Consider the following 26,820-nt stretch of genomic DNA (forward strand, 5'->3'; position numbering starts at 1 on the left):
GGATATATGCCCAGGAGTGTTATTGCTGGATTGTACGGTATGTCTATTTATGGTTTTTTGAGGAATTTCCACATTGCTTTTGAAAGTGGTTACACTAATTGTATTCCCATAAACAGAAAAAATTCCTTTTTCTTGCATCCTTGCCAACATTTGTGTTGTTTGTGTTATTGATGATAGCCATACTGACTGGAGTGAGGTGAAATCTCAATGTCATTTTGATTTGCATTTCCTTTATGGCCAGGAATGTTGAGCACTTCATGTAATTCTCAGCTGCTCCTGCTACAGTTGCTGCTTATCCAAGAATCACACTTTGAAAACCACTGGTAAAAAAAAAAAAAAAATCACGTATTTGGGAACAAATTTCATTTCTCAGGGTATAATTTCTGTTTATGCCTATTTATTATGCCTGACCTCCTCTTGGTCTCTACTCTTTTGAAAAATCCTATCAGTTTGAGGGCTATTAAGCATTTGGGTTACTGGATAGGAGATACAGTAGATTTTCTTTGGCAAATTCTGAAACCTCATAGATGACTGTAGAGGATTTGAAAGGAATGTTCTCAAAAAAAAAAATGTAGATAGATTGTGGCTTTTCCTACTTCTGTGGTACCATATGGTTAATATTGTTCTTGGCATTTCTTGTGATTTTGATCTCATCTTGCTACTGACATTTTATTTTTGGTAACATTCAAACTTCTCTTATAGTTATCAATTTTACCTTTAAGCTCTTATATCTGATTAAGATAATTAGGCAAAGATATTTTTAGTTTAAGGACATTTAATGTTAAACACTTATTCAAATATATTTATTGATCAGAAGCTACATCTAACTTAAAAAATATATATGACAATTTCCATATCTTTAACTGGTTTAAAATATAATGCAATGTTGTTCATTCAAGGAATATTTTCCCATGAAAGTGTTTGATAAGGGACATATGAGCAGCATAAACTGCCACAGAGGGTAAGGCAGAGAATCGAAGTGCATTACTTTGGGATGAAAAGAAAATAAAGAAGTTGCATCTAATCTGCACCTTAGGTAAAACAGATGTCAGCAAGTTGGTATTGAAGGCATTGTCATTGAGGAAAGGTAAGAATAAAGGGGCATATACAGGAGGATGAGAAAAGGGTACAATCTTGACAACTAGGTAAAGTGTATGTAGGAGTGAGGATAATGAGGCTGGGAAGCAACCTGAGTTTACTACAGAAAGACTTTAGTGCACTCATAAAGAGGTGAAAATGAATATAGTAAAAGGCTGTTCATGATAAAAGGATTTAGAGCAACTGAAAACATATCCAAATCAGTGTTTTAAGAAGAAATGGAGTAACCTGTGTCACAGTCTTTTGGGTATATCCCCAAGAGTGGTATTGCTGGATCAAATGGTAGATCGATGTACAGCTTTTTAAGTAGCCTCCAAATTTTTTTCCAGAGTGGTTGTACTAGTCTACATTCCCACCAACAGTGTAAGAGGGTTCCTTTTTCCCCGCATCCTCGCCAACACCTGTTGTTGGTGGTGTTGCTGCTGATGGCTATTCTAACAGGGGTGAGGTGGAATCTTAGTGTGGTTTTAATTTGCATTTCCTTTATTGCTAGAGATGGTGAGCATTTTTTCATGTGTTTTTTGGCCATTTGAATTTCTTCTTTTGAGAAAGTTCTGTTTAGTTCACTTGCCCATTTCTTTATTGGTTCATTAGTTTTGGGAGAATTTAGTTTTTTAAGTTCCCTATATATTCTGGTTATCAGTCCTTTGTCTGATGTATAGTTGGCAAATATTTTCTCCCACTCTGTGGGTGTTCTCTTCAGTTTAGAGACCATTTCTTTTGATGCACACCCATGTTTATTGCGGCACTATTCACAATAGCCAACTTATGGAAACAGCCAAGATGCCCCACCACTGACGAATGGATTAAGAAACTGTGGTATCTATACACAATGAAATTTTATGCAGCCATGAAGAAGAACGAAATGTTATCATTCGCTGGTAAATGGATGGAATTGGAGAACATCATTCTGAGTGAGGTTAGCCTGGCCCAAAAGACCAAAAATCGTATGTTCTCCCTCATATGTGGACATTAGATCAAGGGCAAACACAACAATGGGATTAGACTATGAGCACACGATAAAAGCGAGAGCACACAAGGGAGGGGTGAGGTAGGTAAGACACCTAAAAAACTAGCTAGCATTTGTTGCCCTTAACGCAGAGAAACTAAAGCAGATACCTTAAAAGCAACTGAGGCCAATAGGAAAAGGGGAACAGGTACTAGAGAAAAGGTTAGATCAAAAAGAATTAACCTAGAAGGTAACACCCACGCACAGGAAATCAATGTGAGTCAATGCCCTGTATAGCTATCCTTATCTCAACCAGCAAAAACCCTTGTTCCTTCCTGTTATTGCTTATACTCTCTCTACAACAAAATTAGAAATAAGGGCAAAATAGTTTCTGCTGGGTATTTGAGGGGGGAGAGGGAGGGGGTGGAGTGGGTTGTAAGGGAGGGGGTGGGGGCAGGGGGGAGAAATGAACCAAGCCTTGTATGCACATATGAATAATAAAAGAAAAAGAAAAAAAAAAAAGAAGAAATGGAAAGTAGGGAGGGACTGGGGTTAAAAAAGCTGTAGGAGAAAAGCCATTGCAGTAGTTTAGATAAGGAGTATCACAGCAGGTACTGAAAGGAAGAAAGGGAAAAGATTAATTTTTAATGGTGAGCTATGAAGTTAACCTTTGAAATCATGAAACTTCATCTTGATAGAGAAAGAGATCAAAATTTGAGCAGTGGTTGTGGGACCAGGTGATGTCGAGGGCCTTGCTAAACCATAGATGTTCTTAAGCTTTCATAAGAACATTTAAGTATAGAAGGAGGTACAAAATGATTTAAAGGTTAACTCCAGTTTGGAGGCTTACATGAAACTGTTCCCAGAACTGTGTGGCTCCAGGGAGGAGATCTCCAAAAGTTAAGAGACTTCTGCCTAGGCCCTGGAATACGGAGTTCATGATGTTGTCATAAAAAAAATAATTTTAGAACAAATTAAGGTAGAGACCAAGAAAGTCTTCTAGTAATGAAAAGCAAAGGAAAGATAGTACACATCCAGCCATTTGTGTGGGCATATCTGTTAACAGGTGAAATGCTTGATCTAACATCAAGAGTATTTATGATGAAATAATAGAATGGGGATTTGACCCTAACCTACCCCGAGATGAGTGCTTCTCTTTGTTTTGGACACTTCGTGTAATCCATCGTTCTTGCTGCTTCCCTGTCTTATCCATTGGGCCCAGAGATTTCAAGGTTCATCTACTTACTAAATTTGGGAACATAATGACATAGATACTTAAGCACTCTTTACATGAAGAATGGATTCTACCAGAAGCTCCCTTTAAAGACAGGTGTTCAAACTTGAGATAAATATTTTTTTTGTAAACACTTTTATGGTCAAATGAATCATCTTCCCAGGTGTTTTTTCTCATTTATTTTTAAGCCAAATGTCTTTCTTTAAGATATCCTTGTTTACTCCCAGAGAGTACCAATCATTTGGACAAGGGGTCAAGGTCAAGGGGAGAGAGATGCTCTTTTTTTCCTTTCTGTTTCTTCTTTTTACTGTATGTTTAGCTTATTGAGGGAGTGTAAGGCTGAAAGCAAAGAAAATAATACCTGTGTGCTTTCAATCAAGCTATTCATTAACACACTGCTTTTTTCCCTTAATTCCTGGCTGCTGTTTCCTATGCCTTATTTTCCCTGATCTATTTAGTCTTAAAAGTGATCCATATGTCTTAGAAGTTTTACTTTGCAAAAGTTGCCCTTACAACTTACACATACAAATTAATTGTCCTATTTCAATATTACCTTTTCCAACAAGGCTCAGTGAGTGAAGAAGAATAAATACAGGTACCAAAGAACTAAGGATGAAAATGAGTTTGGTTTTTTAGTGAAGAATATTTTCAGGAGGGCTCAAGACACAAGAGAGAAGGAAAGGAAAGAGGTTTCTAGGGACACAGGGTTTTGATTTTAAGATCTTGATGCTGAAGCTACCATAAAAGGGTTATGTCTAAGGGGATATACATGGAAGTTATCCAATGGGTCATGGAGTATGTTGGAAATGGCAGAAAACACTGAAAAAAAGGACAGGAGACTTTTAGATCAGATTAACAAGTCCTGCATATGGACTTGTAAACAGCAGATTATAAAAGTAAAGTCCAAATAAATAACAGAAATTCTCAAAAGGAAAGGGAGAATGTGTTGAAGGTCACTGAACTACAGAGATGAATTCCTAAAGATCTTATGAAAAGTCAGGTTTCCAAAGTTGAACCTTTGTTAAGCAATTTTAATTAAACAATGAAACAGTTCTCACAGATGGATAATGGCAAAGAACAAGATTATTCCTTGGATCTCATGAAATTTTTTGAAGATTTAAAAAGGCAAGTTGTCCACTGAGACAACCTTAGGAAAAGTTATGCTCTGCTGAAGTTGAAGCAGTATTTTATGGAACAAATCATTAATCTAAGGAAGATTTTGAATAAAAGAAGTGGGGCTCCATAGTATATGGTTGGCTGTCACCTTGCCATCTCAGCTGACTTCATCTTCTTCAGTTGGGTAAATTATGGAACTCAACTTTATATGCACATATATGCCCCAGTTCCTGAGTTCAGGGTCACATTCTGCTTTAATGACCTTCTCATATTAGTGAAATTTCTATAACTTGGAGGAACATCTCTAAAAGTTAGTCATATTTAGTCAAGTTTCTCCTGCCATTCACTGCCTGGACAATCTAATGATGGACCTGAGATGTTTCCCTGACTTAAGATAGCTTCAGTGATGATCTTTTGACTTTACAATAATCCAAATGCAATATGCATTCAGTTGAAACCATATTTAAAATTTTGAATTTTGGGGTGGAGGCATGGCTCAAGTGGTAGAGCACTTGTTTTGCAAGTGCGAAGCACTGAGTTCAAATCCTAGTATTGTCCCCAATTATTATTTTTTTTTGGAATTTTGATCTTTCCTGGGTTAGAAATATGAAGCATGATTGGCAGTGATCTGTGATGCTATGCAGTGGCAGAAATCTTCAGCTGTAAATTAGTCTAATGCTCTTGTGGGTAAATAACCAATATTCTACAGTGTACTGTTTTATCAAGCTATGACATTCGGTAGGCTAGTGTTTTAAATACATTTTTCAGTATACGACAACTTCCGATGGTTTTGTCTGGATATATTTCCATTGTACGTTAAGAAAAATCAGTATACTTCAAAACATCAGCAAGAACAACAAAGGATGAAAACAAATTACAGGCAAAATTAGGTAAACTAATTTGGATTGCGATGGTAGATATTCTTGGTTATCAAATTCACAAGCCAATCCTAACAGAGCTATCTCTGCCTGTCTCTCACACTAATGAAAAAAAGAAGATATTTCCCAGCCTTTCTAGTCTTTCTTATAATTCAGAGTAACCCATGTGGTCAGTTTTATTCAATGAGACATCAATGTGATGAGGCACTTCTAAGAAATTATTTTTCTTAATCGGCCTTCTGCTAACTGTCCCTTCTTCCAAATATTGCTTTCTGCTTGTAAATGTCATAATGATTTCTGGATCTACTGCAGCCATAGTGTGAAGATAAGGCAACAAAGATAAGAATGTAAAACTAGTAACTGATGCTGGCTACAGGAGAGAAATAGCCTTGATCCACATGATAGTCTAAGGAATAGTCTAAATAAATGTTAACTGCATTCCTGAAAAATTCTTGGAAAAATCAAGCTCTCAATATTTAAGACACATTTTTTTGTTACTTGCAACTAAATGCAATATTAAGTAGTAGAGATGATGAAAGAGAAGTTTTAAACCTGGGGCAGCAGTTATAGATAACAATCACAGTGGTTTTAAGAAAGAGTGAAATTATGAGTTATGTTGTATTCAGCTAAATCATAAAAGGACAAACAGACATATTGTAGGTAATGTTCCCAAATGTTATTCTCTCAGTTCTACAATGACAATTTCTAACAGAAACTCCAATAAATTCCTCTGCCTTTGTACTGTTAGGAAATATATTTCCTACTTGTTCTTCATGAGGGCAAAATTCATAGAATATTTTAAAGAAGTTAACATAAAAATATTAAAATAATATTCCACAACTATTCTAATATTCTGCTCACTCCCAAACCATTAGGATACACAGCAGGACAATGAAAATCATATGATTTATCCTGCTTCTTAGATTATGTATCATTTTCCAATATCCAAAATTCATTTAAAATGATTCTTAGCTTAATGTGCAAAATGCATCTTCAGTGTGTGTATTCATGTGGCATGTTAAAAGCAATATAGTATATTAAATACGCTAAGGTAAACATGATAGAAAAATACTACCTATAGAATTTGACTTTAGAGCTGACGAAAGTTAAAATCTCTTTCACAGAAAGAAACTTAGGTCATACAATTATGGATTTAAGTTAACTTTTTCCAGAAATATTTTATTAAGTACTCTGGTGTAGTTACTTTGCATCATGAGAGATCTGAGATGTTCAGGTTTAGTGTACAAAGGTGACTGTCATCTCAGGGCCCTGGTGTTATCAACCTAATATCCTGGAGGGGATATGAAGATAAACAAAATGCTTCCTACAAATAAGGTTGAACCTTTCAAATGAATTTTGAAACTGCTATAGGCAAATTTCAACACTACATCTTAGAGTTAAAAGTGAATTATAATCAAGTTGTAAACATTACTTCCTCTATAATGTGACCATGTGGCACATTTCCTATAGAGCAAGTGATAGAAATGATGAGCTGTCGAGGAAAGAGTGACTTGAGGGGAAACAAAATGTATCACGAGTTTACACTTCACACAAATCAAAGAAACAAAATGTTGGGTTAAGCTGCAATATTTCAAATGGAGGAAACAATTTTAGTTAGGAAAGAGCCTTTAATTAATGTCTTTTAAGTTGTTTTAATGTTAGCATTTACTTAGATGCTTGTCTGCATGTTTTCTACAAAGTGATGTAGGGAATGGAGAGAAACCACTGTAACCTTCCTGTCTTCTTATGGGTCCTTTTTGGCAAGATCTACAAACTGAGATAATATAAGAACTTATTAATAAAAGGTTTTATTAATTTCACATGTACACTGACATCTTCATCCAAAAAAAATAACCCAAATATGATGCATTTGCATGTTTTATACAAAGAACAATAAATTTGTGAAGATTGATCTGCATGCACAAGAGTAGTAAGTTCTTGGAATGTTAAGAGACACATGGTGGGAGGGGTGTTATAGGTATCTAGTGGTGGATAAGGGCTATTTCACAGTTTTATTTATTCAGGTGCATTGTAGCCTCGATTATGAGTCTCTGGTGATCAAAGCTGTTTGTAGCCTTGGTAAATGAAGGGTGTCCCTACCTAAAGACTTCTCATGTGTTGCTACAGGTAGGAAAACATAGCCCAAATGGCCCTTTCTGAAGTTATAGTTCCTCAAATGGTTTCTGCTTGACAAAATCAATACATTAATTTGGCATCTTCGTGATGGTACATCATTCTTAACTCCTTCAGCGACATCTTCTTTGGCATCTCATTTCAAAGCATATAATATCTTAATAATTTTTGTTTCATATGTAAATATCAAATAATTCCTATCTTCTTGTACTAATTTCCTCTAGCCTCTCAAGGTCTCTTCATAAATGCAGGCTACTACATTAGATGTGTTTCAGAATTTTGAACCTTCACCTATCACTGCAAGAAACGCAAAAGAGAGCAACCCAAGAGACTTTGATTTTTATTTATCTTTTACATACATACATAAGATAGGCTATTTTGATTTATCAATGCCATTTAAAATGTACTGATTTAAATTGCATGTGTTTAAAAGTGATTTTGGGACCAAATATAAGTTTTTCAGAATAAGAGTTAAGATTGACATTTGGGCCGTTTACATTTCAACGGAAATCAATATGGCAGTCTCTCTGTCCTCCAGTCATCCCGTCACGCCAGGGCACTGAAGCATGGATTGTAAATGTAAGAGCACCCACTGTTCTGGGATCTCAGTTGCACCAAGTTGCAATATTTTAAGAAATGACAGCCTTGTCTTTAGAGATAAATTCCCTAGGACTTTCTTTTTAATTCTGACTTTTTAGCTCCACTACCTTTTTTATTGACTTCCTCAAATGTTAATATATGTTATCTCAGGAAACAAAAAAAGAATATATAATGTTCTTCTATATGATTTCTATTCATATTCTTCCAAATACTCACCAGTGCATTTACTTGCAAAGTCTTAATGTAAAAAAAATATAGGAAAAGAGCTGTAAATTGAGAACTGGAAGAAAAATATTACTTAGATTTGTCAGCACTTGTTAGTGGAAAAGTCAGTCACTAGTTAACAAACAAGAAAGCTGCAGAGCAAAATGTAAATTCAAAATCTTTATTTTAAACTGAGGGGAGTTCAAATTCAGTTTTAATTGCAAAGTTAAAATTCTTACAGTTCTTGTTTTTAGTTAATATTTTTTTGGACTTCACTTGACCATATCAGAAAAAAATCTAACTTACACTTAATAGCATTTTCAAAGATGTTATAATAATAAAGTAAAGCTATATTTACACAATTCAATCTGTTTCTTTCATTTTAATCTGAGAACTATGTATATTTTCTTAATGCTGTTTCAGAAATCATATTTTAACAACATATATGTATGTGTCACTGATTCTAAGATTTTGAGCTCTTTAACAATATGAGACCTGACTGGGGAAAGGATGAAAACCATGGGAGGTGGAAGGTTAGGAGGGGAACTGTGAGACACATGCAAGGGCATTAGCAGCACTGAGAGAGAAGATGTGACCACTGAGGTCACAAGAATGAAACCCACACCAAAGAATCAATTCCAGATTTATTATCTTGCTGGCTGTATGCTGAATCTTTAATTAAAGTCGTAATTTTCCAAGTTTAAAGTGATGTCTGAATGTACCGTGCCAAATTTGAGTTTGCATTATGACTCCAAATCAAAATACTGCTTGTATGCCTAGTAATAAATATCCTGCAATAACTTAGTAAGAACAAGCCACAAGAGAGGCAGAAATTGTGGCTTAGTGGGGGCTGGGAAGATAATGAAGTCTTGTCTCCTTATCTATCTAAAAAAACAACTCCTAAGACATCTCATCATAGAGCCCTATTTTTGTTGATACTGCCATTACTTCTACAGTATTCCTTAATACTTACATTATATATGTACTCAACTTCTTAATACAGAAATTCTCACAAATTTCCTCTTGGTCTCTCATAGTTTTAAAAGTGTATTATAGTCAGGATGTTTTCTCTTACCACAGAGAAAATTCAAGAAGAAGAAACAAAAATCATCAAATAAGCATGGTAAATAATACATTACATCCACAAATATACATTTAAAATTTACAACTTTATTTCTAAAATATATTCTACATGTTCTGATTTAATATATAGTGTCCTTAGAAAACTCAAAGAATATTTCATCTGAGAATGGCAGTGAACGGGGTAATTTCAATGCATCTAGAATAAGACAGCCTGGGTTTGAGTATTGCTGACATATTTTTATAATCTTGAACAAATTAATTATCTTTTAAGCCTAAGCTTTCTCATCTGTAATTGGGTAAATTAATGTCACCTGTTTTGTAAGTAGTTTATAGCAGTTTATTTAAATAATTTAGCAGCACACAACTGGTTAAAATGTTATGTTTCTCAACAGTAAAAGCAAGGAGAATCAAATATTATTACTTAAATATTCTTCTGAGTTTAGAAATGGAGTTTTCTACAATTTAGATATTCAATCTTTTCACACTGAATTATTTTAGTCAAGAATTAAGTCTCTTTTATAGAAAGGTGCCATGGCAAAATGTTTAAAGTAAAACTTTTCCTTGATTTAAACAAAACTTTTATTATTTTAGAACTCATCCAAACTTGGAAGAACATGTCTGTAAACAGAGGCTGATGCCTTAGGACAAAATCTGAAGTAAACACTTTCCTCTTTTCAGATTCATACTACCAACCCTTCTCAAGCCCCATTACAGAGGCTTCTTAAGGACAATGAGCTCTGAACTCTTAAGTCAGATCATCTGACTCCTAGAAATAGCTCTGACTTATTCTTGTAAACTTGGGTAATTTGTTCAACCTTTTGCAATTTTCTAGTCTACAAAATTAAGTACAAGATAGATGATGTTGAGGTTCTTTCCATCCCTAATAGGCAATACTTCTGTTCCATTAATGAACACTTAATTTTTTAGAAGAGCTTCAAGTTTTATGTGAAATTTCCATTTTGACTAAGAAATGAAGGAGTAATAGGCTGAAGATTCTCAATTCAGTTTTAATATGAACTCTAAGAGTTATTCCACAACTTTCTTTTCACTTTTAATTATTAAAACTAGTCTAATTTAAAGATTCAGCCTCAACATCGGTCTCAATTCCATCTGTTCCTTTAGGGTTAATAGCCCTTGACCTGAAGCTCTCCAACTCAAGGAGGAGAAAGGACACTGGTGTGCATTTTGACCCCTCTTCCCACCTTTGTGCTTAGAACAGGGACAGAAATCTTGGATTTAGGATTGTGACTGCTCCTTCCTGTCCCTTTTCAAGGTATATAGAATATACTTTTGGCATATGGAAGAGAAAATGGGGCATGTGTGGAGGAGCTCAGGCATCTCCAGATATCATTGGTGGTCATAGCAGTCTTGCTTGTCTATTGCTGTGGTCTTCTGGACACATGACATAGTAGAGGACCTAGACCTTCTTACAACAACAATTAAAATATTTCCAATAAGTATAATCACAAAAACATGTCCTCATTAATACCTATGATTTAGTAAAAAACTGTAACTTTTTCCACTTTAGCAAAAGAAATAAAGGAAATCTATAGCAATTTTGTTTGTTTGCATCTACAACATTCAGCACTGAAAAGTCTTGGCCAATTGAACACAAAGAAAAGGTGTGATTTCTGATCAAGAACCTACACTACTCTCAGCATGCAAATATTTCCAAAGAAAGTTTCTTCTACCTCCTTTCTTTGAAAATGCATCACATTTTTTTATTTTTTTAAAGGGCACTGAGCTGATAGACAAGATGAAATTGCATGATGTGGCAATTTACACATGGAATTTAAGTTATTCCTAACAGAAATAAACATTGTCAAATTAGAAGTATAGTATTAACATAATCTATATCTGTATTTGAGTTTCTATTTTCCAAAAGATTACTATTTTTCTCTATGAGATAAACTGTTAAAAATATTGTTTTTAAAGTAGTTTGGGTTTAAATTTGCCTCTTAATCTGGCCCAGAACAGCAAGATTTCCACAGTTAACATGGACATTTTGGAATACACAAAGTTGCAAATAACAGCATTATTCCCAAGTAGTTCTACTATATATTAATTACTTTTTTCTTAGTCTTAAGAAATAAAATACAGGTCCTGATGCCTTGATTGTTGAAATGCATCATAGTTAACATTTTTGTGTATGCCTGAGACTTACTTAAACACAAATTAAGAAGTGTCACTTATGGTTATGGTTAGATATTGATTCTGTTTAGCTTAGTCTTCCCTAGACTTAAATGGCACTGAAATATATAGAATATATTTGGTGGTTTCTGTGGCCAAGTCTATCAGTACCCAAGGCACCTATGAGGTGTTAGGGACTGGGGAAAAGAACAATAAAGCTTACTACAGACATTTGATGGTATTGGTCTTTCTTCTCCTTCCATTATTTACCATCTTCCCATGGGTACATATTTTTTCCCATAACAATATTGTCTTTGTTCAGATTCTGTAACAAAATACCATAAATTTGGTAGTTTGCAAACAACAAAAACTGTTTCTCACAGTACTAGAGCCTGGGAAGTCCAACAACAAGATGCATGCTCCACAGACTGAAAAGAGATGGTGCCTGCCACTGTGTCCCCATTTGGTGGGAGGGGCAAGCAAGGTCTTGGGACTTCCTTATATTATAACTGCTCTCACTTCAGGACTGGAGTTGTGGCTGAAGAAGCAGAGTGCCTGCTTTGCAAACCCAATGTCCTGAGCTCAAACCCCATTTCCATAAAAAAAAAAAAAATTATCATTCTAATCATTAGGGTACCACTCTCATGACATAATCCCCTCCTAAGACCTCATCTCCTAACCCTATCATCTTGGAGGTTAGAATTTTAGTATAGCAATTTGAGGATTTCACAAAAACTCACACCATAGAAATATTACCAAAATTCCAAAGTCTGTTTATTAAGTGCTACATGTAGAAAGTTTATTAAAAAAAAAAAAAAAACTACAGAAAGCAACTTTTCCATTCTGTCATTGGAATAGAACCTTCATCTAAATCCCAGAAAACTCCACCAAATATTCACTGCTTAAGAGTAATCCCCAAAGAAAGCTGTAGAGATAGCGAATCAATTGGGGAGGGGAGATTACTGGTTGTTTTACAACCTTTTCCAGTATAGATTCAGTCTTGATAAAAATGGAGGGAATACAACAAAATACTAAGGTAAGCCTTATAAGACATTAAAAATCACATTTATATTTGTATTTGCTTTCATTTAAACAATTATCAACAAAAACTGAGAATTGAGGAGGCTTGCAACTGTTTACAGTTGTAAATCCAATTTTGGAGATTTTTCTAGGAAGAGTGCCCTCTGTTTACAGCTGAGTTGACAATCTTGTCTCATATAGACATTTAACGGACAAAACATTCTGCACCTTAACAAGTCCCTAATGCAAACATAAAGAAGACTGATGCCTCAGCAGCAACCATAGCACACCATTATGCTCTTTTGTAACACGTTTACTGTGTATGATATTGACAGATAAGAGCTTTATGGTTTAGAGTGTGCTTCTTGGGGTTCATATTCTTCAAAATACCTGTCCCTTAGGATTTTACCACTTCTAAAAGGATATATTAGACATTGTGGTAATAAGGATAGAATTTTGTTTACCTGCTTGGAATCACGAACCTTTCAAAAACAGTATGCAATTTGCTTCTTAGCGTTATGACAATGTATATTGTGTAGTTCAGTGTCTGGAGATGCACAGGAGGAGTCTGTCAATAATAAAACAAAAGCTGTGTAAATTATTTCTTATAATATCTGATATGCATAAGCTCTCCAGGTTTCCCTGCACTGAGTACAGATCTGTCACTCATTTTCTCTACAATCATTGTTTCTGGTTGTTTTGAAGGAAAAGTTTGCTGTGGGGAATGTGCCTTTGCCATTCACATCTATAAATGAGATTACCTCTCTTAATGAGTTACATGTAACCCTCATTCATGCATATAAAACTACTGACAAACCAGAACACTTGGCAACAGTTATTCTAAAAGCAAAACCAAATAATTATGATGGACCAAAGTGAGGATTATTTTAATATATCACTTAAAATCTATACATACTACCTGTCTGTCTATAATATTCAGAAGCTATCAGACACCCTTAAGCAATAATATCCTTTTGGAAGTAAAATATAATAATCAAGTACTATACAATAAAGAGACATTATGCAGAATTATGCATAAAACATGGAAAATTGTCAATCCCAACAATAATTAAAAGAACAATAATTAAATTAGAAACAATAGTGTACTTAGGTTGTCTCTTACTTCAAATTTAGAAACAAATGACTTACTTCAAATGCTAAGAAATGTGTCCATATAATTATTAAGGATTCAAATGTTTTTATGTGAACCCATTTACTCAGACCTCAATAGAACAATAATTTGATGAAGACTTAATATATTATTTTTAATTTGATACTGTTTTCCAAGTACTTACAATATGAATATATATATTTGAGATAAAGAACAAAAAGATTACACATACTAGTTTTCATAGAAATCTAAATATTGAGTTAAAAAATATTGCTACTAAAGTAAAAGTTAGAATTTACGAACTTCACTGGCTCTAAAGTAATAGTCTATATTTGTCATTTACTTTTGTTAGACTACAAAGGATATATTTTGTCTATCTGCAGAATTACAGAAGGCAATTTTATATTAGCCTAACCTCAGTTTGCATAACTTTAAATACAGATTTTCTAGAACCTGTGCTGCCTGAGTTATTTCTACAGAGTGACTTATATTTGCAAAGAAACCGTAATAGCCTGACAATGGACACTAATCCGCTGAACATTCAATCACCATCTGCTAACCATGTTCCTAGCACCCAGTACATCAAAAGAATTGATGATGAAACTGTGTGGACTTTTGGAAAGCTTACGGCTTTATGCATAGAAAAAAAAGACCAAGGGTCATAACACTGTTTTAGAAAATATAAAAACAATAACATAAATTAAAAAAAAAAAAAAACTGTGTTAGAGACTTGCCACCAGTATATGGAACGTCTAGGTAGGTCACTATCTTAGAAAGTTAAGGACAGATAAAAGGATTGGTGGTAAAAAGTAGAGCATTGGCTAATTTATGAAGAAGTTTGATTTGAAAACACAAAGAGATTCCATGTGCAAAACATAGAATGCTGGAGAAAAAGGGGCTGTTTATTAACCTACTTCATATGCATGGAACATTAGTGCCTTTAAGTCAATGACAGTAAATGAAGACAGGGACCTAAATTTCATTGTATCATGAACAGCATGGTAAAGAATTAAAATTCTCTCCTAGGTAGTAAGCGTGAGGATTTGAGTTCAAGCCTTAGTTTCACAAATAAAAAAAGAATTAAAATTTTATCTTTGAAGCAATTTACAGCCAATTATAAGTCTTATGCCATGTCATAAATTATTTTTTATGGACCAATATATTTATCTGTAGTGCAACAGATTAGAAATGATCATGATTGAAGACCAAGAGATTCTTTGGCCGCTGTAATACTAGACAGAATTTGTTCCACTAAATTATATCAATAGTTATTTAGGAGGAAGAATCAATTACCAGAATGTGGTGATTGACACTTTGTTTCTTTGTTTGTTTTGTTTTAGGCAGGAGAGGACAGAGGAAATTAGTTTAATTATAAAATTAATACACTTTCATTGTAAAATAATTCAGGCATTTTAGAAGTTATAAAAAGGAAATTAAAATTGACCACAGTCTTGCTTCTCAGTATTAGCAATTTTATGTGCCCTTTCACATTATGTTTTCCTTTGAATTAATGAAACTTTGCTTTTTCTGTATTATGTACAGTTTTATCAGTTAAAAAGATTTAATTAAAAATAACTGGTGTAAATTCTACATGTTGCTCTATTGTTAACTATTGTTTTTGAACCTAGATGTTCTTCTAGCTTGTTTGCTTCATTTATCTGCTTTGTTTAACTTAACATACCACACTTAGTATACAGTATCTGAAAAACTATTTGTGCACCAAAGGAAATAAGCTTTAAAGCTAGTAGCTACTTAATTATTTAAGGAATATAGGGTAGTTTATACTATTGCCAGATAAACAAAGCTGAGCCAACTGGAAGTTCGAGTATTTTAAAACTTTATTCCAATGCTTCAAACCTAATTTATAGTTCTGAAGGTTTCCTAATAACCTACTTATTAATGTTAATGAAATATGGGATTAAGATATATGCAGGAAGAATATGCTTTTGATAATGATAAATATTAATAGATTTATGGCAACAAATTGATTCATAAAGAGCTAATCATAATTGGACAAAATTGGACTTAAATTGGACAATATTTCATGAATGTAAAAATCAATTTCATAAGGTAGAAAGTGAAACCAGTGAAATATATGAGAGAGAAAGATGAAGTAAAGTTCAAGTTAACATGTAGCCAGGAATGATAATGAAACAACGAAAATCACAAATACGATTTCCTGATTGTATCCATGATAAAGTGTCTTCTAGAACATAAGATGATCGTGAAAATAGATTTCCTTAATAATCTGACAAAAGTATTGCTTTGAGGTCATGAGTTGGGAAATGAAATGTAATGGGTTTCATCTAAGTTTGAAATTAGACCTTTTTCTTTCCTTCAGTCTATGGAAACTATTCAGTTCTCCTGCTGTAATTCCACATTCATGAAATAATCTTTCTCAATTAAAATTGATTTCCTAATGTGACTGTGTAATGTGAGTTTGTTTGTTCAATCAATCAATATTCTGGTCTCAAAAATGATTTTCACAAAACAGAGCTAAAACAGTAGAGACAGCACATAATATCATATTTTTTTAAAAGTACATAAAAATATGAACTAATGTGGAACACAACATTTCAGGGAAATATACATTCTATGTGCGTGTATTTATGTGTGTGGGTTATAAACACATATCAATCAATAAAAGGAAATAAGAAAATCTTGCACATTATAAAATTAGATTGGTTTTCTGTGCATGAATAAGAACTATGTGAATTTGTGCCATATGAGCTGACTTTTTATGGTCCGATCAATGCCAGATAAACTAGGAAATCAGAAGCAATGTAGTATGAAGCAGACATTATTTATTCGTTAATCTGACAATTTTCTTTGAGTACCTTCTCTGTGTCAGGATATATTTTTGGCTAATAGCACAGTAGGGACCAAAACAGACAAAGTCCCTGGATTTGTGTAACTTTTCTTTTAGTGAACAGCATCCGAAATAATAAACAAATCTATTCGAATATATCATATGGCAGTAAATACTATAACATATAAAGAAGAATAAAGGAGGTTGCTATTTAGGGAAGATGTCTAAGATGTCCTCTTTGGTGAGATGATATTTGAGCAAAGGAAATCAGGCTGTGAGCTCTGCAGAGAGTGAAGGAAGGGTATTGCAAGCAAGCAGAGCTCCAACAGCAAATAACCTGTATGTGCATTTCAGAGGCTGGGGAGAATCTGTAGGGACTTGAAGGTAGGTTAAGAACACATCTAGTGTCCCTGAAACTGTGTGTGTGTATACATGCATTGTCTGTGATTAATAATAGGTCACTCTGGTGAACAAAGCATACATTTGTAGTAGAAGGAAATACAGAAAATGGTTAAAGGCAAATATTGAAGTAACTCATGTAAGAAAATAGGCTGGGTTTTGTAAGGGTATTTTTGTGATATGTGGAGAGAATCAGAAGGACTCTGAATGTAGTGTGAAGTGAAAGTCAACAGTCTGTTAAGGATAGATTATATTTGGGATACTAGAAAAAGAAAGAGGAGTCAAAGGTGACTAAAGGTTTTGGCTTCAGAACTTAATTGGATGAACTTCCCACTTATTAAGACGGAGGGGCATGGGTCAGGTTTTCTGAATAAAGGAAATCAGGAGCTCCATTTAGGTATGTCAACTTTTGGTGTGTCTATTAGATACTCAAGTACACTTGGCAATATGAGTCCAGGATTCAGGAGGAGGTGCGGGTTGGAGTTACATCTGGAAGACGGCAGAAGAGTAGGTAGAATAACTAGGGGTTGCCTAGTTGATTATGAACAAATTTCCAATGAAGGCACTTTGATGTTGAGAAATTAGTTATGAAAATTACTGAAAGTAAGTGGCCAGTGAGAGAAGATGAGTAATAAGAGTCACAAAATAACAAGGAGGGGCATCTTTAAACAGTGCTAAAGCACTTGAAGGGGTTGTTTCTGGAATAACCAAAACTCCCTGTAGTAGTAAAGCAGAGGGGGAGAAATGAGGATCATCATTGTGACCCTTCTCGGAGGTGAAGTGGGAGGTGGAGAGATGGTACTTAAATGATGGAACCACATATGACAATAGCAGGATTTGCCACATTCAGTAGTCATTCATTTAGATTAATGCAGATCCTTCAAATTGCATTCTACAGAAACTCAGAAAAATGTGAAAGTTTCTCAGAACTACCCTGTAGAAGAAGTTGAATAAAAACCATTCAGAACTCTAGATCCCCATTTTCATTTCAACCAGATTTTAGCTTTGACTATTCTTGTAAAATAAATATACTGAGATCTCACAGGAATTTTTTTAACAATTGCTATTAAAAGTAAACAATCACACAACCAACAGCAAAAGAAAAAAACTTTTGAAAGTCATTGATCTGTTACAAACAATTTAATTAACATAACCTTGTTGAAGATTATATTGCTAAAACATGAAAAAGTCTATGTTTATTTGCAAAAATGTCTTCTTCCAATGCTGTATCATTTCCATTATATGTAAATTCTGTGCAGACTAAACACATATATTCTCCTATTATTGGTTACATTTTTACATTACATACATTAGTACCTCTTGCCAAAAGTTTCTATGATGAACACAGTGCAGTTTCCTAGCTTAAGGTAGGCAATTTTTCTATGTTAACTTTTTAAAGGACTTATAACTATATACAATGTTTATTTTTCCTTAGAACCATTTTAAGCTCTGGAAATTTTATGTTAGTACCAGGAAACCAATACCAAGAGGTGATGTGAAATTTAATATTAGCCTCTTGGGGTCTAAATTGTTATGTGGTACCTACCATAAAAATACGAAAATCACAATGAGAACAATTTACCTCAGGTGTAGATTGATCGCCACTCTTGAGAATAGGTCCTTATAGTAAAGAAAACTTAAGAGAAGATGCTAGACCAGACAAAGAAATACCATGATCTTTCCTCTTAAAATGTAAATCATAAGTAATATAAATTCTTTTTAAGGTAACCACCTTCAGGTATCAGAGTGAAGTTTGTGAAAGGCAATGGTTGTTTAACAAGTCACTGGGGAAATATTTTGGAATTGAAATGCTAATATCACAGCAAGTAGACAGTGTGGATTTATATAATCACCTTGTCAGATGTAAGTATATTTTTCCCAGTTGACACAGTAGGAAATATAATTCACCCTTGGTCAATTCTAATAGAAAAAGGAATTAAATATCTTCTAGATTAAGCTTTTTTGGAAAAACTTTTCTCCTTGGATGAGTTTTACAAAATAATGCCAGCATCCTGAAGACAGAATTGTGTAGAAAATGAAATAAAAGTGTAACAAAAGATCAGTGGAGAATTAGTGATAAACTCAGCAGGAAATCCATAGTTCTCCAAACAATAGTTCAACCAGCTGACTACTGATAAACAGGGAAGGAAAAACCAAGCAGAGTGATTAAAAGCAGCAGGAAAATGGGAAACACCAGCAGGAAAGCAGGGAAGTTGCCAGGGGGTCCATTGAAAAGTTAATTGAAGCAACAAGCTGAGAGCCTTGTAAGTCAGAGAGGAGACTCAAGGAGACAGATGGAGAACAGCAGCAAGGAGCAACTGATGTACTAAGAGCAAAAAGTGAGCAGACCACAGAATGAATGGAGAAATATCAGTGTGTGCCAAATTGTGGATAATCCTTGATGATCCACGAGGCCCACAAATAGAACTCTAACATCTAGTAAAGATCAGAGACAGTCACATGTTCGATGTAGTGTAAAATGTGTGTTTGGACTATATGGAAAATATTTGTATACTTCCCATTACAGATTTCCTTTAATGGTCTCTTCATATCTAATTCTTCACTGGAAGCAAAGCACAAACCAAAACACCAACAAATTACTTTGTGCAAGTAGAATTCAGAAAACTAACTGATGAAGGCAGGGAGAGGGCCCATACAACTAATAATAAATTATGAACACTGATATTTTAGACGTTGGGTTTAGAACACATGTTTATGTTGAATAAAAAGAAAGATGAGCTTTTCTACTCACAGAGTTTTGGAGGTAACTAAGTTTATGCACAGGTTGATTTTTGTCTATGAGAGAACAAAAAATGAAATATGCTTCTTAGCATAAATAAAAGGAAAGACTCCCCTTTGCACTTGAAGATTCTCTGAGATAGCCAGCTGCCAGTGTCTCACACTTGTAATCCTAGTTACTCAGGAGGCAGAGATCAAGAAGATCTTGCTTTGAAGCCAGCCCCATCAAATAGTTCACAAGACCCTATCTAAGAAAAAAAAAAAAATCACATACAAGAAAAAGAAAAGGAAAAAAAAAAAGATTCTCTGGAAAGAAGTGACAAAAGGCACATTATAGGAAAAGTAGGCATACATATTTATTTACTAATGGTTTTAGGTAACAGAGGAACCTTCCACATAAAAACCTAAAGACCTAGGGTGAACCATCTGTTCTTATGCTTAGGTTCAATAAAGTATGAATAGCCATGAACAAAGGTCTGATCTAACAATAAAAAGACTGAGTGGGGAAACCCAGTAAGGTCGGCCTATTCAGATTCTTTTCTTAAACTCTTAGTTATAGTATTTCTTCTGTCCAGGTATAGGGTAGGATTCCTTTGGAATAAGAGTATAAATTCTGTGGCTGTTTACAGAGAAAGTAGAAGGTTAGAGTAATACTTTTAGGCTTAATGGCTACCCATAGGTTTCTATAACCCACTTTGGAGAAGAGGAATTCTAGTCTGTGTTGTGTGCCTTGGGGAAGGAGTAAGAATTAAGAGGACAGGAGAAGTTGAGAGAGAAGTTTTGCTTCTGAGGACTTCATTCTGAGGTATTGTTTTCTGAGCCACAACACTAGCAAGAGTCAAGGAATAAAAGAGTCTGAAGTTTGGTCCTGCATATTGAATATTCTGGGACATATATAAAAAAGGTCACACATTGGGAAGCCCCTCCAAAAAAACCACAAACATTTATTTTATTATTTATTTTTTGTCTATCACTACAGAAATTGTACACGTTAGGAACAGAGATGGGTAGAAAGGAGTAATTTGAAAGTCTAGCTGATAAAAAACTGAATCCTTACCTGAGTGACTGAATTTGAAAGACAATTAATCACAAGATGTATTGAAGGATATGGACCACATGCTTCCCTCCAAATGTGAACTATGAAGCACTGATATCCTTTTTAAAGTTTTTAAGTTATTTTCTGGCCAGCAAACAGGAAATCAGCACCACTGTCAGCACTATTGTGAAATAAATGCAACTGAAGAGTTATACATAATTTCGCCTATTTGATAAAACAAAAAAAAAATGAGTTCTTAGAAAGATTCTAATCATTCATTACAAAAACATTCCCACCTTTGCATTTTTAACTTATTTATCAAAAATTTAACAAGTTCTCAAGACCTCGTGTATATATTTAGTGATAAAAGAATTAAGAAAGAGACAGTTAATTAAGCAAAGTTAATTAGACAGAAATGAATAGCATTTTGAGCTGAGAAGAAAATTAAGTATTTTCAAGAAGAATGTAGCAGAAAAAGCAATTAGATGTGGAAAATTGTCTCATTCCTAAAAGAACATTCCTCTTAGTAACATAATGTCAATTTCACTAAAACATATAATAAATTTATCATTCTTGATTTCACTGACTTATTTTCAAATACCATCGCACTGTTAACTGACATCATTTTAAGAGAAAATAATTTGATAAAAGATTAACAGTATATGAAAGGTTATTCTTTTTTTCTCAAAGAGTAAACTAAATCTCTAAAGAGTATAAGTTTTGAACAGTTTGGCTCTTATAATCAGTATAAATTTTATGTAATCTATATTTAATTTACATTTATATTTAGCTGATTTGAATGGAATTTAAATAAAACTTAAAATACTAAACATTACATCAAATATGTAAAAATCAAATATCTTATTAGATATTTCTTAGAACTTGACACCAATGTTCTTTTCTGCAATAGTCATTAGGCTTTTTTTGACAATTATTTACTGAACATTCATCTTACTTTATACTCATGTCTCTGCAATTGGCATTTATCTCTTAATACAAGGAGCATAATTTCCACTTAATTAATGACGAAGTGGTTTGGATATTGAATGCCCCTCAAAGGCTCATGTGTTAAGGCTCGGTTCCCAGCTGGTGGGTCCCATCATTGACAGGTGATTTGAGGGTTCTGAGTAATCTATTGATGGATTCATGATTTGATGTAGGGCATCATTGGAGGAAATAGGTCCTGGAAACATATACTTTGCCGCAGTCCCATCTTTCTCTCTGCTTCCCAGCAACCATGAGGTGAGTGTCCTTCTCCACCATGTATCCCACAACCATAGTATTCAATCTCTCCTCAGGCTCAAAACCATGGAGCCAGGTGGACATAGACTGAAATCTCTGAAACTATAAGCCAAAATAAGACCTCCATCCTTTAAGTTCGCTTTTCTCTCTCTTTAATTCTTTGATTTTTTCCCTTTTCTTTAATTAATTAATAAATTTATATATTTACTTATCTATTTTTGTTTTAGGATGGGTCCCACTAAGTTGCCCAGGCTGTCTTCAAATTCAATATCCTCCTGCCTAAGCCTCCACAGTGCAGGGATTGCATGTTTGTACCACCACGACCAACTCTAAATTGTTTTTCTAAGGTATTTGTCCCAGTAATGAACATTCAACTAATACAGAGGTGGGTACTGGAAAACAGACACATGAATATGCTTGTAATTCATACAGGCAAAGTCAAAACAATGTTTTGATCAATGCACATGGATAAAATACATGGAACTTTAAAAAATGAGTTTCATAGTGTGATTTAAGCAGATTTTTTCAAAGTGAAATAATACTAAATATTATTGAAAAGCATCTTTTACATTTATTTCTCACAAATTCTAGAGAAGAAATCTCCTTTATTCTTTATACATAAATGAATGTGGTATTTGAGAATAACTTAAGTGTATGTTATATCTGTAGATATATTATCATATTTTATTGATTTCTGAAAGGTATGATAAATTAACCTAATAAATTAGAAAAAAAATGGAGGAGGAAGAAAATGTTAGTCATATGAAATACTGGGAGAGAACCAGACCTTATGTCAGAAGACCTGGTAGAATTATCCCTTCCTCTTATTAAGATTGAGAAAGCCAAATAACCTCTTCAAACTTCAATTTCCTTCTCTGCAAAAGAGGATAACAACACCAAAATACCTAAAAGACATAGTTTTTATGAGGATCAAATGAGATTCTATTGGCTAAAGCAATTTGCAAAATTCTAAGTCAGAATTTTCACATAAAGCTTAAAATTTAATTATTGACAATCTCCTTATTTTGCCTTCTATATATTTGTACCTTTAACTTGCTTTTTAGTTTTCATTTGAAATATTTAGCAGCATAATACAGAACATTTATTTTACCCTATGCCAAGAACATTGAAAAAAGCCAAAACATTTTGATTTCCATCTCTAAGTTAAGTAATTGAACAGTGAATAAAATTTTAGGAAATACAAAAGCTTTTAAGACTCTGGTGAAGTGAATGATGCTGGAAGGAAGGAGGCTTTGGATTCATACAGAGGAGGAGACACTGTGCTCTGTGCATCTTGCTCTCCTTACAATAAAGGTCATAGATGTAAAAGCAATAAGAAATTTTAGAATGAACATTTTCTAACTTCCTCAAATATAAATCTATGCTCTATATGAAAAGCTACATAAATAAGGATAGAATACAAATGATAAAGTAGCCATTCTACTAGGGTGGGTGCAAACATATGGAAGCTCCTTTTAAAACACAATTTATTTCATTATTTTCCTAGGAAATGCTACAAATACCTATGGATCCAATATCTGTTTCAGGAGTTGAATCAACAAAACAAAAACTCTCTGCATATATATATATTTCATACTAAAAAATATAAGAACTAATGTGATTTAAGTTATTCGTAAGTTCTTACTACAATTACTATATTTGGATATAGTATTGATGCATATATTAAGACTAAGTTGCTTACTTAAAAAATTAGGTTGTAGTTGCTAAAACAAATGTATAATTTTTATGCCCCTGAAACATAAAAAAATCATTAAATGTGTATCTTGGAAACGAGAAAGTATGTTGATTAGATTTTATCATGAATTGACAAAAAATTTAACAGGATAATCAAAAAAAGTTATATTTATTTTGGTTAATCAAAAATAGGAATTTACAATTTTAAAACTTCAATTATTTCTATGGCTTTTCAGTATTTTAATAATGATACTCAATTCTGGATCCGCTTAAAAAATTGCACTTCATTTCTTGGGCAGTGAAATAACAGTAACTGTTAATAAAGAAGCAATTGAAAGACAAAGTACAAACTCCACCCTCTCATATTTAAAGAATTGTTTTTTCTTGGGCATATCCAAATGATTACAATAAGGATTCTGTACTTGAGGATTAGAGAATATATACACAAGATAACTGAGACATGTGCTCAAATCAACATTATAGAAGGTAAGGAATATTAAAGAATAAGAAAAATGGAAATATGACAGAACATTCACAGAACACGAATGGGAAGGTAAGATGTTTCTACAGAGATGTCAATATTTTAAGGAAAAGCTGAATAGGAAAGTGTCTTAGTAATTAGACATGGGTTGTTTGTAGGAGAATAATAGAAACTTAGGTGTAAAACTATTGTAAGGGCAGCAGGATAAGAGAGAAACTGCAGGTGTTTTTAGAAAATACTAATTATCTGCTCTACCAAATAGGATGGTGGCAAATATCTCCATGCAGGTAGGTGGAGGTCACATGTCCCATGTCATGTGACTACATCATTACATCCTAGCCTATGAAACTTGTCCTGCATGAAACTGGATGGGAATGGAAGTTTGAAACAGGGGAATGATGTATAGATGTCATATGAAGCTGACTGGAGAACAGGAAGGTCAGAATTAGGGCAAGGAGTTAGAAATTTATCTCAAGAATCAGAGTTGATGACTTTAAGGAATCAGAGTGAAAATGAAAATACAGGGCCATTTGTGGCAAACAAGAAAAAAAGTGTCAAATGTAAAAAACTGTACCACCTTTTCCTTTATTTTGTCTCCCATTTTTGACATGTCATCATATTTTCTATTTGATATTTGACATCCACTTTCCTGCATGAGGGTACCAGAAAGATAATGCCTATCTGTACCTTGGTGGGCCTTATCTCACCAATGACCTACTTCCCTGCCTACCAGCCTCTAGTGCATGATCTCTGCTCTGACTAAATTCAAGCCTGCTTCCATAAGGCCAGCAGCCTCAACCCATAACAAACAGCATCCATGCCATATGAAGATGGGTAGTCCCCTCCAAAACTTCCCAGAAAATACTCCTGGGTCCTGCCAACCTAGGCTAGGACAGCTGCTACCAAGCCCTGTCTTGAGATGCCATTTGGGCATGTGCCCCATGCTGATACTCTTCCAGTCTGTCAATCAAGCCCTTTCTTGAGATGAAGAAGCAGGGCTCACTCAGCTGAACTGGGGAAGAGAAACTCAGGGGAGTTCAAAGGCATCAGGAGATGCACCACATGGATGAGAAACTTTACAGAGGAGGCAGGGAGACAGAATGAGTTGGACCACAGGAACTGAGGCTCCAAGGCCCCAGTTCATGCTTCAATACAGCTTTAGACTTCTCTGACAAACACAATTTCAAAATGATATTATTAAGAACTTTAAGACTGATCTCAAAGTATTAAGGCTGAGTGTAGACTCTTTATGAATGTGACACCTTAGATGATTGTGTTAGTTACACAACCCATGAAGCAAGTGATGCTAACAACCATAATGTTGGAAACTCAACAATAAGACAACACGCATGGAAATGGAAATGAGCAAAGGAGACAGAGAGTAAATACACAAGTATAAAGTTATGACTTGATGATCCACTGGGTACAGAGAGATAACTGAGAGACTAGTTTGGGTTATCAGGTGAATAGTGATGTTGTTAACCAACAAAGAAACCCAGTGGGAATTCGGTCATATTTGTAAGAGACAGAGACAATAGGTTTGATTTAAAACATGTCTACTTTAAGATGGCTACTGAACATATAAGTGGCGAGGTCAAGCAGTCTGCTAGATATAACATTTGATCTTCATTAAAAAAACAGATTTAAGCTGGGTGCCTGTGGTTCATGCCTGTAATCCTAGCTACTTGGAAGTTAGAGATCAGGAGGACTATGGTTCAGAGCTAGCCTGGGTAAATAACTTCCGAGAACTTATCTTGAAAAAACCTAGCAGAAAACAGCACTGGTGGAGTGGCTCAAGTTGTAGATTGCCTGCTTAGCAAGTGTGAGACCATGAGTTCAAACCCCAATACTGCCCACCCCTAAGAAAAAGAAGAAATTTAAAAATTATTGACTCAGTCTTAATAGTCAAAACAGTAGTGAGTAGAAAGGGATAAGTTTAATATTCTTTTCTTGAAACTTGTGCTTGACCCAGGAGAAATCAATATAATTTTCTCTACTTTGAAGAAAAGAACTGTTACACATAAACTTCACAACTAGTGCAATATCACTTAGTTAGCCTTTAACCTCAGCCCTTAATTTCTCTAGTATATCAATGAATCAATACAGAGCAAAGGTCAGGCAAAAAACCCAACATAGAGCACTCTAAAAATGGAGAAAAATCCAAGGAAGAAGAGTCATAAGAAATGGTCAGGAAAGGATCAAATGAAACAAGGAAGTGTTTATAGACATATAATTTAACATTTTTAACTCTATTTATATACTCACCCATCTACTTACATAAATTTTAAAAAAATTTTTATAATTAAGTTCATAAGTTTGTTAATGAATATATTCAAAAATTGTGCTATATATAGTGAAATTATGTATCTAAGAAACAAATATTCATATGTGTGTATATCAAAGCAACATATATATCAAATATTTACTTATTCATAAAAATTAATTTGCATGTTATTCATTTTACATATCTATTATTTGTGTATATGTTAGTCTATTACATCATTATGTTCAAGAAAGAGATTCTGTAATAAAATCAAGCCTGGTTTATTGTGAGTGTTCTCTCTTTTAAACAGTAGAATTTCTTCCATACTGTATGTGCCATATAATTACTTCACTTGAATGCAATACTTTAATGAAGACCAGTTTAATTAAATTAAATTTCTCCCTCATGGTAACTCAATCAAAATGCATCACACCCTCATTATAATGGTATCTGTAGGAGTCTGCATTATAAGTGCTATAAGAAGGGTTTATTTTAATGAGGGCAGCAATAATAAACTCTACTTTATCAAGTTACATAATGTAATATCATAACTGAAAGTTTCATATTAAGTTTGCAGCATACTCGTTCTAGTCCCTAATT

The 26,820-nt window shown here is 34.0% G+C and overlaps 1 protein-coding gene across 21 annotated transcripts in view; it reads right to left on the reverse strand.

The window, feature by feature from the left end:
• The window catches only part of Tenm3 (teneurin transmembrane protein 3), a 2,373,066-nt gene that overhangs the window by 2,150,564 nt on the left and 195,682 nt on the right, over positions 1-26,820 (reverse strand). For all 21 annotated transcript variants that reach the window (XM_074054924.1, XM_074054923.1, XM_074054922.1 and 18 more), the window contains exon 2: positions 12,910-13,013. The gene's annotated coding sequence lies outside the window, so the exon portion shown is untranslated. The remainder of the gene's footprint in view (positions 1-12,909; positions 13,014-26,820) is intronic.

The sequence above is a fragment of the Castor canadensis genome, chromosome 14 (genome assembly GCF_047511655.1).
Source record: "Castor canadensis chromosome 14, mCasCan1.hap1v2, whole genome shotgun sequence".
NCBI lineage: Eukaryota > Metazoa > Chordata > Mammalia > Rodentia > Castoridae > Castor > Castor canadensis.